We start from the raw sequence: 12,441 nt of genomic DNA, 5'->3' as shown, positions 1-12,441 counted from the left end.
ATGCACATAAGATCTTGGTAACGCTGATAAGAGCCGTGAATTCTAATTCACTTATGTAGCACATATTTCAAAAAGGTGCTTTTTTCAGTGGTGTTATTATTGACTGTCAGATGGGGTTAACACTTTAAGTCTACAGGTTTTAGGATGGTTTTAGAATTATTCTAGAACTATTATTCTAGAATGAAAAACTATTCCAAGGTAGATCAGATAAGCTTATTTTCACCTTCAGGTTCTGACTAAAGGCTCTGTAGATGCGCACCAGTCTTTAGAGCAGAAATGCCCCACCCCATCAGCTACACACAGAGCACAACTGATTATACTTGGTATGGTCTAAGTTGTCACTGGAGCTACTTCTAGGTTTTACAGCTGCATGCATGTCCTCCTTTTATAGGCACACAATAGAGAGCACCTTCATCTGTCTCGCAGTCTGGTGTGGCACTCTCAGACAACAAGCCCCTACAGCTGAGAAGATCATCTCTATCCGCCATCAACACCTCCTACCTGCACCTGCAAGTTTGCCAGCATTGTAAATAATCTCTCCCACCCCTCTCAGAGTCTGCATCCATACAATCTCTGCTAGACTCCACAATAGCTTCTTCCCAGAGGCAGTCAGAATACTTAACACCCCGCTACCCTGCAGCACCTACCTGGAATAATCAAGACTCTTTCCATCACCATGCCAACTACCAAGACTCATCGCATCACCCACCCCTAAGGGAACATGCACTTTTCTTGCACACCACAGCACATCTGCATTTTAAACCAGAGAAGTATCCATTAGAGGCAATGTTTAGTATGCTGCTACAGACATTTACTGCTCATTCTGCTGCTCATACTGGGGTTATCCAACCTTCCCATCCATTTTTATGGCAATGTTTACAGTTTTTGAATTACAGACCTCTTCAGTTCACACACATGCAGCAGCTAAGATAATCTATGTTAGGTACATGTAGGAATGACAATAAACTTGAACTTGACTTGTGCAGAGGCAGAAGGCTTTGTGCAGCAGTTTTGCATTGCATCAGGAGAGCGTCTCTATGCCTGGCTCCACCTGTGTAGATGGCAGAGAAATGTTGAACAGTGTGTACTGCCAGTAGCCCATCTGAATGGGTGATTTAGGAGACAGGGGCAGAGTCTCATGGAACTAAATGACGACTGCACTGTTCTGCTCCGTTGTCCCAAGAGAACGAGGCACAAATGCTTGCAGACGGTTCCATTTTGAATAAATATTCCTAAAACTGAGAAAAAAATAACTAAGCCCTGATATTTTATAATAAAGCTAGATTTGTTCCTAAAGCAGACAAGGGGTGAATTCTCATGTTTGTCCTCCAAACCTTAGAGACTGTCATCAAATTTTTACAGACAATGCAAGTAGGGTTTGTGTTTTTGTGTTTTCATAGTAAATTTATGTAAGTAGGTTATGATATAAATTCTTACCTATTGCCTCTGATGAAAAACTTGACAAGAATAAAGGACTTTAGCAGTGAATAACAAAGAGTAAAAGAGATTCCACTCCGCTCCAGTACACCTCTTCTGTTGGTCTTCTCATCAATCTTCTCCTTTTTATTACCCACTTTGAATCTTGTCTTTCAGCCACATGACAGTCGCTCTCCCTACACATATACAATCTTTGAGTTTGTTAGACCATTCTAAACATCCACTCATAACAATTCTGTTCACTTACTTGGAGCCTCTCCAATGTTCTTAGTGTGTGAGTGTGTGTGTGTGTGTGTGGGGGGGGGGGGGTCGGTATTCTGTTGTGATGGTGTAATTGTTCTTAATTATTGTCTAGTGTGTCTTAAGTATTGTCTGGTGATTCCTTCACCCTTTCCCTGCAAGTAGTCCTTGTGTTTTTAGAAAGTTGCAAATATTTTTTTTTTAGTAGGAGGAGGAGGAGTATTTACCTTTTGACTGTCTTATGGAAAAGCAATCTCTCATTACAGAATTGAAACCAGAGAGCATGTCTGGAAGAATGCCGTCTTCACCGAAGAGAGGACATGATCTCAACTGATCTGGAGGCATGCACAGCTGATCTGGAGGCATGCACAGCTGATCTGGAGGCATGCACAGCTGATCTGGAGACATGCAGTGCTACCTGTCATGGCTTTTGACCTTAAACAGCCAGGTTTAGGTAGAGGCTGTTTTGTGACCTGAGCTCTGCTCAACCGCAGCACAATCCTTTCTCCTGTCATCCTGCAAATGCATATTTACTTCTATGCCAAATACAAATGAATTATCCAGGAATGAGTTTCTCAGAAGCGTCAGAGCACAAGGATTATTTTAAGTAGAGAGAATATCACTTTATAATCTTTGCTATAGTCGAGATGCTTTGAAAACCTTAGTACTTACCAATAGTGCATTTTCTGTATTTTACTTTATCAGGTTCACAATTCCATCTTTATGCAGGCATTGCGTGACTATGAAAAGGCTTTCTGAGATCTGAGGTAAGGGAGAAGCCTAATGAATCAGAGTCCACTCAAGGAAAGAGCAAAGAGGGGCTGCTCTGCTCCTCCTCAAAGAGAAGCTGCTCTACTCCTCCTCAAAGAGAAGCTGCTCTGCTCCTCCTCAAAGAGAAGCTGCTCTACTCCTCCTCAAAGAGAAGCTGCTCTACTCCTCCTCAAAGAGAAGTTGCTCTACTCCTCCTGAAAGAGAAGCTGCTCTGCTCCTCCTCAAAGAGAAGCTGCTCTACTCCTCCTGAAAGAGAGGTTACTCTATTCTTCCTCAAAGAGAAGCTGCTCTGCTCCTCCTCAAAGAGAAGCTGCTCTGCTCCACCTGAAAGAGAAGCTGCTCTACTCCTCCTGAAAGAGAGGTTACTCTATTCTTCCTCAAAGAGAAGCTGCTCTACTCCTCCTCAAAGAGAAGCTGCTCTGCTCCACCTGAGAGAGAGGTTACTCTATTCTTCCTCAAAGAGAAGCTGCTCTACTCCTCCTCAAAGAGAAGCTGCTCTGCTCCTCCTGAAAGAGAGGTTACTCTATTCTTCCTCAAAGAGAACATACTTGGTGAGGAGCCAGTCCCGGTTCAAATCTCCCTACGTGATGACTTCATTTCAGGTCTCTGATAACGTAGCTCTGCACCATAGTGATAAGCTTTTTAGAATGGTCATTTCTAAGAAAGCATTTCAATTTCAGGATGGTGTCGGCCTACTGGCAAGCATCCGTTTTCCACTTAGATAAACATGATGTGAGTCTAATGTTCCAAATATAAGTGTGAGGGTGGATATGAAAGTCACAGATGGTTTAATCCTCCAGAATCAAACATTCAGTAGTGCTTAGTAATAATAAATGAGGGGGCTGCTAGTTTCAGTTTTGATGAAAAGAAGATAAAATGTACACACTGGGTATTTTTGGGTGTGTGACGCATTTTCCTTAATAACAAAAATAAGCAATGCAGTGTGGAACAAACTGGAAACTGAATTTGTTTGACTTTAGTGCGTGTTATCTTGCTGTGGACGTGTCTCCTTGAATGAAAGACAAAATACGAATGAATCGAAATTCCATCCTGGGAACACTACTAAATGTTATAAAATAAAGAGACAAAAGAAATCAATGCTTTATATTTAAAAAAGGAATAATGTAAGTTGAGTAGATAAGGAAACAGAAGCCCAAAATGTTACTAGGTACAGAATCTTTTACAACCAACGCTACTACATTTATTAACTGTAGATGTAAGACTATTGCCATGATTTCTATATTTATATGCATCATTTATATAGGCATCCTCCAATTCCTCATAAATGATGAGTTTCTGAGCACAGCTCTGCTGCTGGCTGGATAGTTTTTGCATGGGGGATTACTCTCAACCCAGCAACGTCATGCATGCATATAAAAACCCCAGCAGCACTGCTTTGCTAAATATATTCATACCAGCACATCACCCACAGCCTTGTCGCTATGATGCAGTAAGCTGTGTTGAGAATGGTCTACGACCCAAATCAATTCCAGTCAGCAGAGCTCCTGTGGTCAGAATCTGTTCAGTGAATAACGGGGCGGAGGGCGGCTGACAAATTGCGCATGATAACCGATGGGCCATGGATGGGTAAATGTACACCCGTAAACTCCCCTATAAGGCAGGTGTACTCAATAATGTGGCCATTAGATTCAGGTACAAGATATGTGTTTCCAGTACAGTTGGTGGTGAACGTGGAACTTACTCTGTGTCCTTGGGATCCTAATGCGTGTTAAACGATTATTGTTCCACTGCAGAGTTTGTCTTTCCTGTGGGCCATATAAACGCAGCGCCTCTGTGGTCTTTGAGATCACGGTAAAGGTGTATGCATGTGAAGCAGTTTCAAAGTGAGTGTATGAATGTGTGCAGAGTTTTTCTTTCATCTCCATGACCTAACCAAGTTTAAACATAAAGCATACTTCTGTGCCATGCTTGGTCGCAGGGGTTGAAGTGTGTGAAGACATCCAGGCATGAGGTTAATGATTTCATTGGTGTAACAAAAGGTGAACAATATGACATTAACTTATTCACTAAAACCAACTAAAACTACACTCAGTTTTTTTCAACCTCTTCTCATTCTGACACTCCTCATGTCCTCTGAGACAGGCCCAACTCAAGTGGACAAATGAAAGAAGCTGTGATTATGGGTGTACACTGTTATGTGCATTTATTCCTGATCCACTGCCTCAGCTCCCAAAGTCTGGATTTGATTGCTCTTCCTGGGTAATAACCAGAGATCTGCTGTTCCCTCTGCCTTCCCTGGCAGAAAACAGCTGAATCTGTCCCTCCTGATATTGTCTTCCCTGCTCAAGAAGTGCAGGCGGAGGACTCACACGACTCCCCAGAGCCCCGTCAGGCTCCCATCCCCTCTTCCGCTGTGTTTGAACATGGCCGCAGTGTCCTCACACACCTCTGGAGAGGCTCGAGGTTTGAACTGAGAGCAGGCCCTTGGTGTCCCAGGCAGTGCCCAGGCCTGGGGCTCAGCACGGGGGCAGGAGGGAATGATTAAGGCTGGGATTGTGAAACAGAAGGGGCCCTGGGTTCATGCTCATCATGCTCATGACCCATCCACCCCCACTCCCAGTGTCAGACAGGCCACTGCATTAAAGCACCCTGTAGCCAGATGCTCCAGGACTGCACACGTGGAACCAGTATGGCTGCTGGGATGCTCGCCTTCACAGAGGGGAGGGTGGTAACATTTAGCACATTGTGCTGTTGTTGTAGAGAGAGATGCAGCTGTAGAAAGAAAATCGCTATGTCCAGGCACCTTTCCATGCCTTTTTGTGTGTGTGTGTGTGTGTGTGTGTGTGTGTGTGTGTGTGTGTGTGTGTGTGTGTGTGTGTGTGTGTGTGTGTGTGTGTGTGAGAGACAGAGAAGATCGCTATGTCCAGGCACCTTTCCATGCCTTTTTTTGTGTGCGTGCGTGTGTGTGTGTGTATGTGTGTGTGAGAGACAGAGAAGATCGCTATGTCCAGCCACCTTTCCATGCCTTTTTGTGTGTGTGTGTGTGTGTGTGTGTGTGTGTGTGTGTGTGTGTGTGAGACAGAGAAGATCGCTATGTCCAGGCACCTTTCCATGCCTTTTTGTGTGTGTGTGTGTGTGTGTGAGACAGAGAAGATCGCTATGTCCAGGCACCTTTCCATGCCTTTTTGTGTGTTTGTGTATGTGTGTATGTGTGTGTGAGTGAGTGAGAGAGAGAGAGAGAGAGAGAGAGAGAGAGAGAGAGAGCGAGAGAGAGAGAGAGAGAGAGAGAGAGAGAGAATGAATGCACTGTATAAATGCTTGCATCATGTGTATACTGTTTTTCTGGACACATGTGTTTGCACCGCTAAGTGAAAGTATATGTTATAGTGATGAGTGATACTGGAGTCGGTAATGTTTGAAACAGAACAAAGGCCCTTTAATGGTCTTGTTATGAGTGAAGGCGTCTCCAATTCAAAGTGAAGCTGATTAATATGAGCCAGCATAGTAAGCTGAGCATGGAAGGTTACAGACATATTCCTGGTGTCTCATTATTGAAAGTTTATTGGTCAAGGATCTGAGCAGAAAACCAAGCATATAAAGTTACTTCTGGCAATGCTGACATTCTAAAGCAGCCAAAACAAGACCTCAACTCAGCGACTCACTGAGATTCAAGGCTTCACCTCTCAGTTTACTCTGATGGTTCTGTTTCAGATGTTTCTGAGGTTCTCATGTAATGAAGGTCTCCTAAGCAACTGCTTGCTATTGCAACTACACACCTTTCTTGATTGTAGTGTAAAGAGTCCATCTTAGTCTGTTTACATGATCTTGGTAGTTAATGTACTTAGCATACTTAAAATGTTGAATTATGTCTGATACAAAGACATGTGTTATAAACTGCCTGTGTTCAAAGCTGTGTTACACTACTAATGTGGTGCTAGATTTGAGTTGGAATTCATCAGCATGCAAAAATACTATGAAGAAGGATTTTATAGTTGTATGGTGAGGTCTCAGCCGTATGACGATGCCTCAAAGTCAAGATCAGTTTCTCAGAAGTATTATTGTTGCACTTACATCTTGAAAGTGTAACGAGAAAGTCAGAAGTATTCTTCAGAGACACCTCCAGGGTATAGGCAACCTCCAAATTCTCCAGATCCCTTCAATTCCAACCCTCCTCCCATTCTGCATACAGTCAAAAAATGAAAATCAAAGCAAACAATAAATCACACCATGTTGATCATACTCGAACTGAAGAGCTTTTATGTCTTAACAGTGTCTTTTCATGTTTTTGGCCGTGGACAGAGTTTTTGCAGTGGACAGAGATTCAGCTTCAGATTTTTTTTATTTATTCACTCCAACCCCCATAACCCAGTCCGTTGGAAAGTATTAAATAAATGTTGTTAATTATAAATAAATGTGTCACTGACAGCATGTATGAACAGGAATGCATGTTTTTTTTCCCCATTAGAACACCGATAAATTTCCTGTCCCCACAATGCAGCTGTGAGGAACAATTCGGCAGCTTTTCATTTAGAAAGTCAACAATGATTTTTTTTTTTGTCTGTGATCATAAAGCTATCCACTAGAGGGAGCAGCGCACACGTTCTTTCACTCCTTGTAGGTGCCTTGCAAGTAAGCGTAAGTCTTGCGTTTAGCTCTGTGCCAGCCAGCACAGATGTGCTCTCATGCTTCCTCACGTCTTCAGCTTGTGACGCCTGACATTGAAAATGTGTGTTTGAGACTGAGAGAGAGAAAGGAAAGGAATGCAGATGAAGAGACAGGACAGAAGAGAGACAGGACAGAAGAGACAGGACAGAAGAGAGACAGGACAGAAGAGACAGGACAGGAGAGAGACAGGACAGGAGAGAGACAGGACAGAAGAGAGACAGGACAGAAGAGACAGGACAGAAGAGAGACAGGACAGGAGAGAGACAGGACAGGAGAGAGACAGGACAAAAGAGAGACAGGACAGGAGAGAGACAGGACAGGAGAAAGGGATGACAGGGCTTTTTTCAGCCATGCCCGCACAACAGAGTACCATGCAGTCAGGCCTTGCCCAGCAGTATTGACACAACACCCTGCACAAGCTCCTACACACGTAGCTGCACTGTGAGAGCATTTTAAAAGGCATTTTTCCTCCTCAGCTGGATTTTCCCTCCGTAATGGGCCAGCTGTAAATCACTGAGTTCAGTGTTGGCCAAAAACACATTACCAGCACGTCTGCAATAATGTCAGACAAGAAATCGCATGTAACAAATAGCATGGTGTCAAGTGAGGAACAACATCCTGCTTCTTAGTTTCCTTTAAGTCATGTGACAGACACTAGCGCTCCCCTGCAACATGAATGGGGTGGCTGTGGCTCTTTTGCACAGCCGGCGGATTCATTTGAGGTTTGATTGGAAGCCTAATGGCAGATGTTGTCAGCTTAGTCCTTTGTAATACCTTCTGTGCTTTAGAGTGTGTGCTTGTGTTTATGGGTGTGGTTATAATTGTATGAACTCAAATTGTGAACTAATGCTGTGACGTGGCAACACACGTCACACATCTGTTGCACACACTGACACACATGCCCACCCCTGATTTGCCATTACCTCACCAGTCCCTGCAAGGGCTGGGGGTGAATCAAGAGGGAGGGGAGTCTGGAGAGGAGTGTGCTGCCTCTACTCTTAATGTGCCGTGAAACACAGAGAGCCAGGCACAGAGGCAGTCATTGTTTTATCCCTAAGCTTGTGATGTTAACAAAGGAAATAGCAGAGTGAGTACTATGCCAAGGGAGTGCCAGTCAGTCTTAGGTAAAGAGGGTCATCTGACTGGCCACGGTCAAAAGAAGCCATACCAAAGTTTACACTGAAGGCAACGTTAAAATGATCAGAGTAGACAACGTTTCTTGCATTATCTGGATATATATATATATATATATATATATATATATATATATATATATATATATATATATATATATATATAACTCATTCACAGAGATGTGTGACAACGTCTAAATCCTTTAGCCATGTATATGCTTAAAGATTACTACCTAGTGACAGTGGATGAATACATGTGTATACACAGAGGCTGTCTGGGTATACAAAGTGACTTCCTCTCGAAATTTATGGCAAGGCCACCCAGTGTGAGTGTGAGGAGTGTCTGCAGCGCTCTCCACCAGGCTGCTCTTCTCAAGGCTTTGGGAAAAGAGCCAGCGTAGCACCGAACGCGCCACTTCTGGAGTGACCCGCCGGCCTGCCAGCACCAGCACAATGGGAAGTGTGTCGGGGGAGGGTGAGAGGCACTCTCCCATGTGAGGCTGGCTTTCAGAGCAGTCTCCACGCCCGGCCTTGGCTCCGGGCTTCCAGCAGAGCCGCCCGGAGTGAGCCACATTGCTGCGCTCCCATGATCCTCTCTACGTGTGGAATTGCAAGGCAGCGAGGGCCAGAGCCCAGCTTTAACAGCTGTTCCTATGCAACCCCCATCCCTCGCTCTTCCCCTCTCCCCTGCTTCCCTGCGTCTCCGTCTGCGTCTTCCTGCAGTGTCCGTTGTCCCCTGCCCCTCCCGTGCTCCCACCAGCTCGTCTTTGTTTCTGTCTCTCTAAATCTCTTGCCTCCCTCTATGCCTTATCCCAATTTGTTTTTCAATAACCACTACAGCTTGTTTGAATTTAGAAGAGGGGAAAAAAAAGTATTAAGTCATTTGTCTCCTCCTGTTGTCCACAATGTGGCTGCACGGATCACGTTTTGTTTTGCCGCTCTCTTGACCTCTGCTCTGGCAGGGTGGCTGTTCGCGAACGACTCGGATCCCAAAAGGAGGGTCTACTGGGAAAGTTCTTGCTGAGAGCTGGGCTCTATGACCTAGTGGCTCCATGCCTGCAGGAGTAATACAGAGGCAAGCATGTGAGGGAACTGTAGTGGATTCGCAGTGTGTCCGTTACTAGTCCTCAGTACTAAGTTCTCCCACTTCCCCATAGCCTTCTGGGAATGCTGTAAAGAGTGGCTTCCTAGAGATAAACGTAGGCTGTGGACCAGGTTTCTGCTCTTAAAATTCGCTATCTACAAGGATTCCTTAATGTAAAACCATGATTTCTTTCCATTAAATGAGGTGGTCACACTTTCCAGACAACTCTCTAGAACTTTCCATAGCTAGTTTGATACAATATATGATGAAATTCTACTTTCACAGGTGCACACCAGCTCTCAATGCTAAATAAAATGTTTTAGCTTTATTTATTTATTTAGACTCTCCACCTACCAAAGTAAAGGCAAATTCTTGAAGAGGAACATATTGTGGTTTTGGCATAGATGAAGAGCCAGAGAATGCCATTTTCAATACAACAAACACACTGTTCATTGAGCAATCAATACAGCAAAAGGAAAACTAACAGGCAGAGCAGGCGAGGTAAGAAAAAGGCATAATTATATATTATGTGTACAACAACTGTTCCCAGTTTTAGGTAGACTAGGATTGTCTAAGTTTTTGTTTTGACTGCAAAAGATTTATAAGGCAAATTATTTGTTTTACACATTGCAAGAATGAATGCACTTTTGTGGTTTATAGATACAGCCTAACAATCTCTGAAAGCAATAATTTATTGGAGTACACATACAAACACACGCACATATTTTCAAATATTACATTGTCTACAGGTGTTTACAAGGCTTTAACTGCACCGCCCGCGTACATGCTGGTGCTATTACAATGTACGAAGAACGGTCATGTTTGTTTGTTCTAGTAACTAGTTTTATTTTGTTTGAATGTAATATAATAAAGTATTTTTCATTCATTCGTTCACTGTTTATTCATTTAGTCCATCGTCTAAATGTTTGTTCACTAAAATGCATGTTGTTTCCAGAAGGAGGATGGCTTTCTTTACGGGCTTCGTAATACAATACACCTGTTTGTTTTTCTACCTGTAAACTCCTTTGAAACAAACTAGCTCATATAAGACAAGGTTATCTATGTATTCCATCATTATGTTGTTGTTGTTGTTTAATTTAGCTGATGATTTTATTACTTGTTTTATTTTATTGCTTATAAATATGGAGATATAGCATTAGATAGGTAGCTACAAAAATGGCAGCATGTGGTTACCTAGCTAGCTAGCTAGTTAGTTTTAGCTTCTGACCACTATAACATTGCTTAATGCCAGTGGTGATATATATATACACACACTGTCCAAAACAAAAGGTCACCACCTGGATTTATCCAAGCAAATAGGTAAGAGCCTCCCATTGGATAATTACTGCATGGGTGATTATGTTTTAGCTGGCAACAAGTTATTTAACCCTAACTAATGCAGCGAGTAGCTTCTCACTGGTTAAACAACCACGTCGAAAGACACATCCTGAGGTCATGAGAAAAGATGTTAATCTGTTTCAGAATTCAAACTGGCATGCATCAAGCGGAGAACATCTAAGGAGATTGCTGAAACTACTAAAATCGCGTTAAGAACTGTCTAACGCATTATTAAAAAGTGAAAGGACAGTGGGGAAACATCATCTTCAAGGAAGGAATGTGGTCAGAAAAAAATCGTGAATGATCGTGATCGGCGATGACTTAAACGTGTGGTGAACTCAAATCATAGAAAAACAACAGTAGAACTCAGGGATATGTTTAATAGTGCAAGTAAGAGCATTTCCACACGCACAATACGAAGGGAACTCAAGGGATTGGGACTAAACAGCTGTGTAGCATTAAGAAAACCACTTGTCAGTGAGGCTAAATGGCAAAAACGGCTTCAATTTGCTAGGGAGCATAAAGTTTGGACTCTGGAGCAATGGAAGAAGGTCATGTGGTCTGATGAGTCCAGACTGACCCTGTTCCAGAGTGATGGGCGCATCAGGGTAAGAAGAGAGAAGGCTGAAGTGATGCACCCATCATGCCTAGTGCCTACCGTACAAGCCTGTGGGGGCAGTGCTATGATCTGGGGTTGCTGCCGTTGGTCAGGTCTAGGTTCAGCAACGTTATGTGCCAAAGAAACAGGCCAGCTGACTACCTGAATATACTGAATGACCAGGTTATTCCATGAATGGATTTTTTCTTCCCTGATGGCACGGGCATATTCCAAGACGACAATGCCAAGATTCATATGGCTCTAATTGCGAAAGAGTGGTTCAGGGAGCATGAGACATCATTTTCACACATGGATTGGCCACCACAGAGTCCAGACCTGAACCCCATTGAGAATCTTTTGGATGTGCTAGAGAAGACTTTATGTAACTCTGGACAGAAATAAATGCTGTGACATTGTAGAAGCTTGTGGAAACGATGCCACAGAGAATGCATGCCATAATCAAAGCTAAAGGCAGTCCAACGAAATATTAGAGTGTGTGACCTTTTTGTGAAAGGTGTATATATATATATATATATATATATATATATATATATATATATATATATATATATATATATATATATATATATATATATGTATGTTCGTGCAGGTTATCTGTGCTGCTCTTTAATTGCTGGAAAGATGTAATGGTGAATCTCACTATGATCTCATTTAAGTATCAATGTTGCTGTAGATGTTTCTCCTAAAATCCCTTAGAATAAACAATGTTGGTGAAGACACAATAATAGGCTGCTGAGATAAAGGAATTCAAAACTGAGAATCTGATTTGAGAAACATTAAGACAGGGAAATCTTTCCCTGCTTTAATCCCGTTTAAGAATAACAAGTTTCTATCAATGTGGCAATAGTCATGTAGCCTAGAGCAGCAATATCACTTAGTTAAACACAAAAAAATGTATTACTTTTATACAATAAAAATGCATAGTACTATAGTTTTCCTAGTACTATAAGTATACTAAAAGTTATTTTTGCATACAGTACAGAGAGAAAAAATACTATTAAAATACTATAGAGATCTTATTAATACAATATACTGTATTAATTATGCTGTATTACATTTTAGTCTCTCTTGCAAAAAAACTAAAAGAAAATTGTACCAATTGTTACCAATGCTAGTTTAATATATGGTTTATTATATTATACATAAAAGTTTTAACAATTTGGAATAACCTGGGTAAGTTGTTCCTCATGAAA

This window comes from Electrophorus electricus, chromosome 14 (assembly GCF_041902795.1).
Source record: "Electrophorus electricus isolate QZ-2024a chromosome 14, ASM4190279v1, whole genome shotgun sequence".
NCBI classification, from domain to species: domain Eukaryota; kingdom Metazoa; phylum Chordata; class Actinopteri; order Gymnotiformes; family Gymnotidae; genus Electrophorus; species Electrophorus electricus.
Note: the sequence above shows the minus strand (reverse complement) of the source record.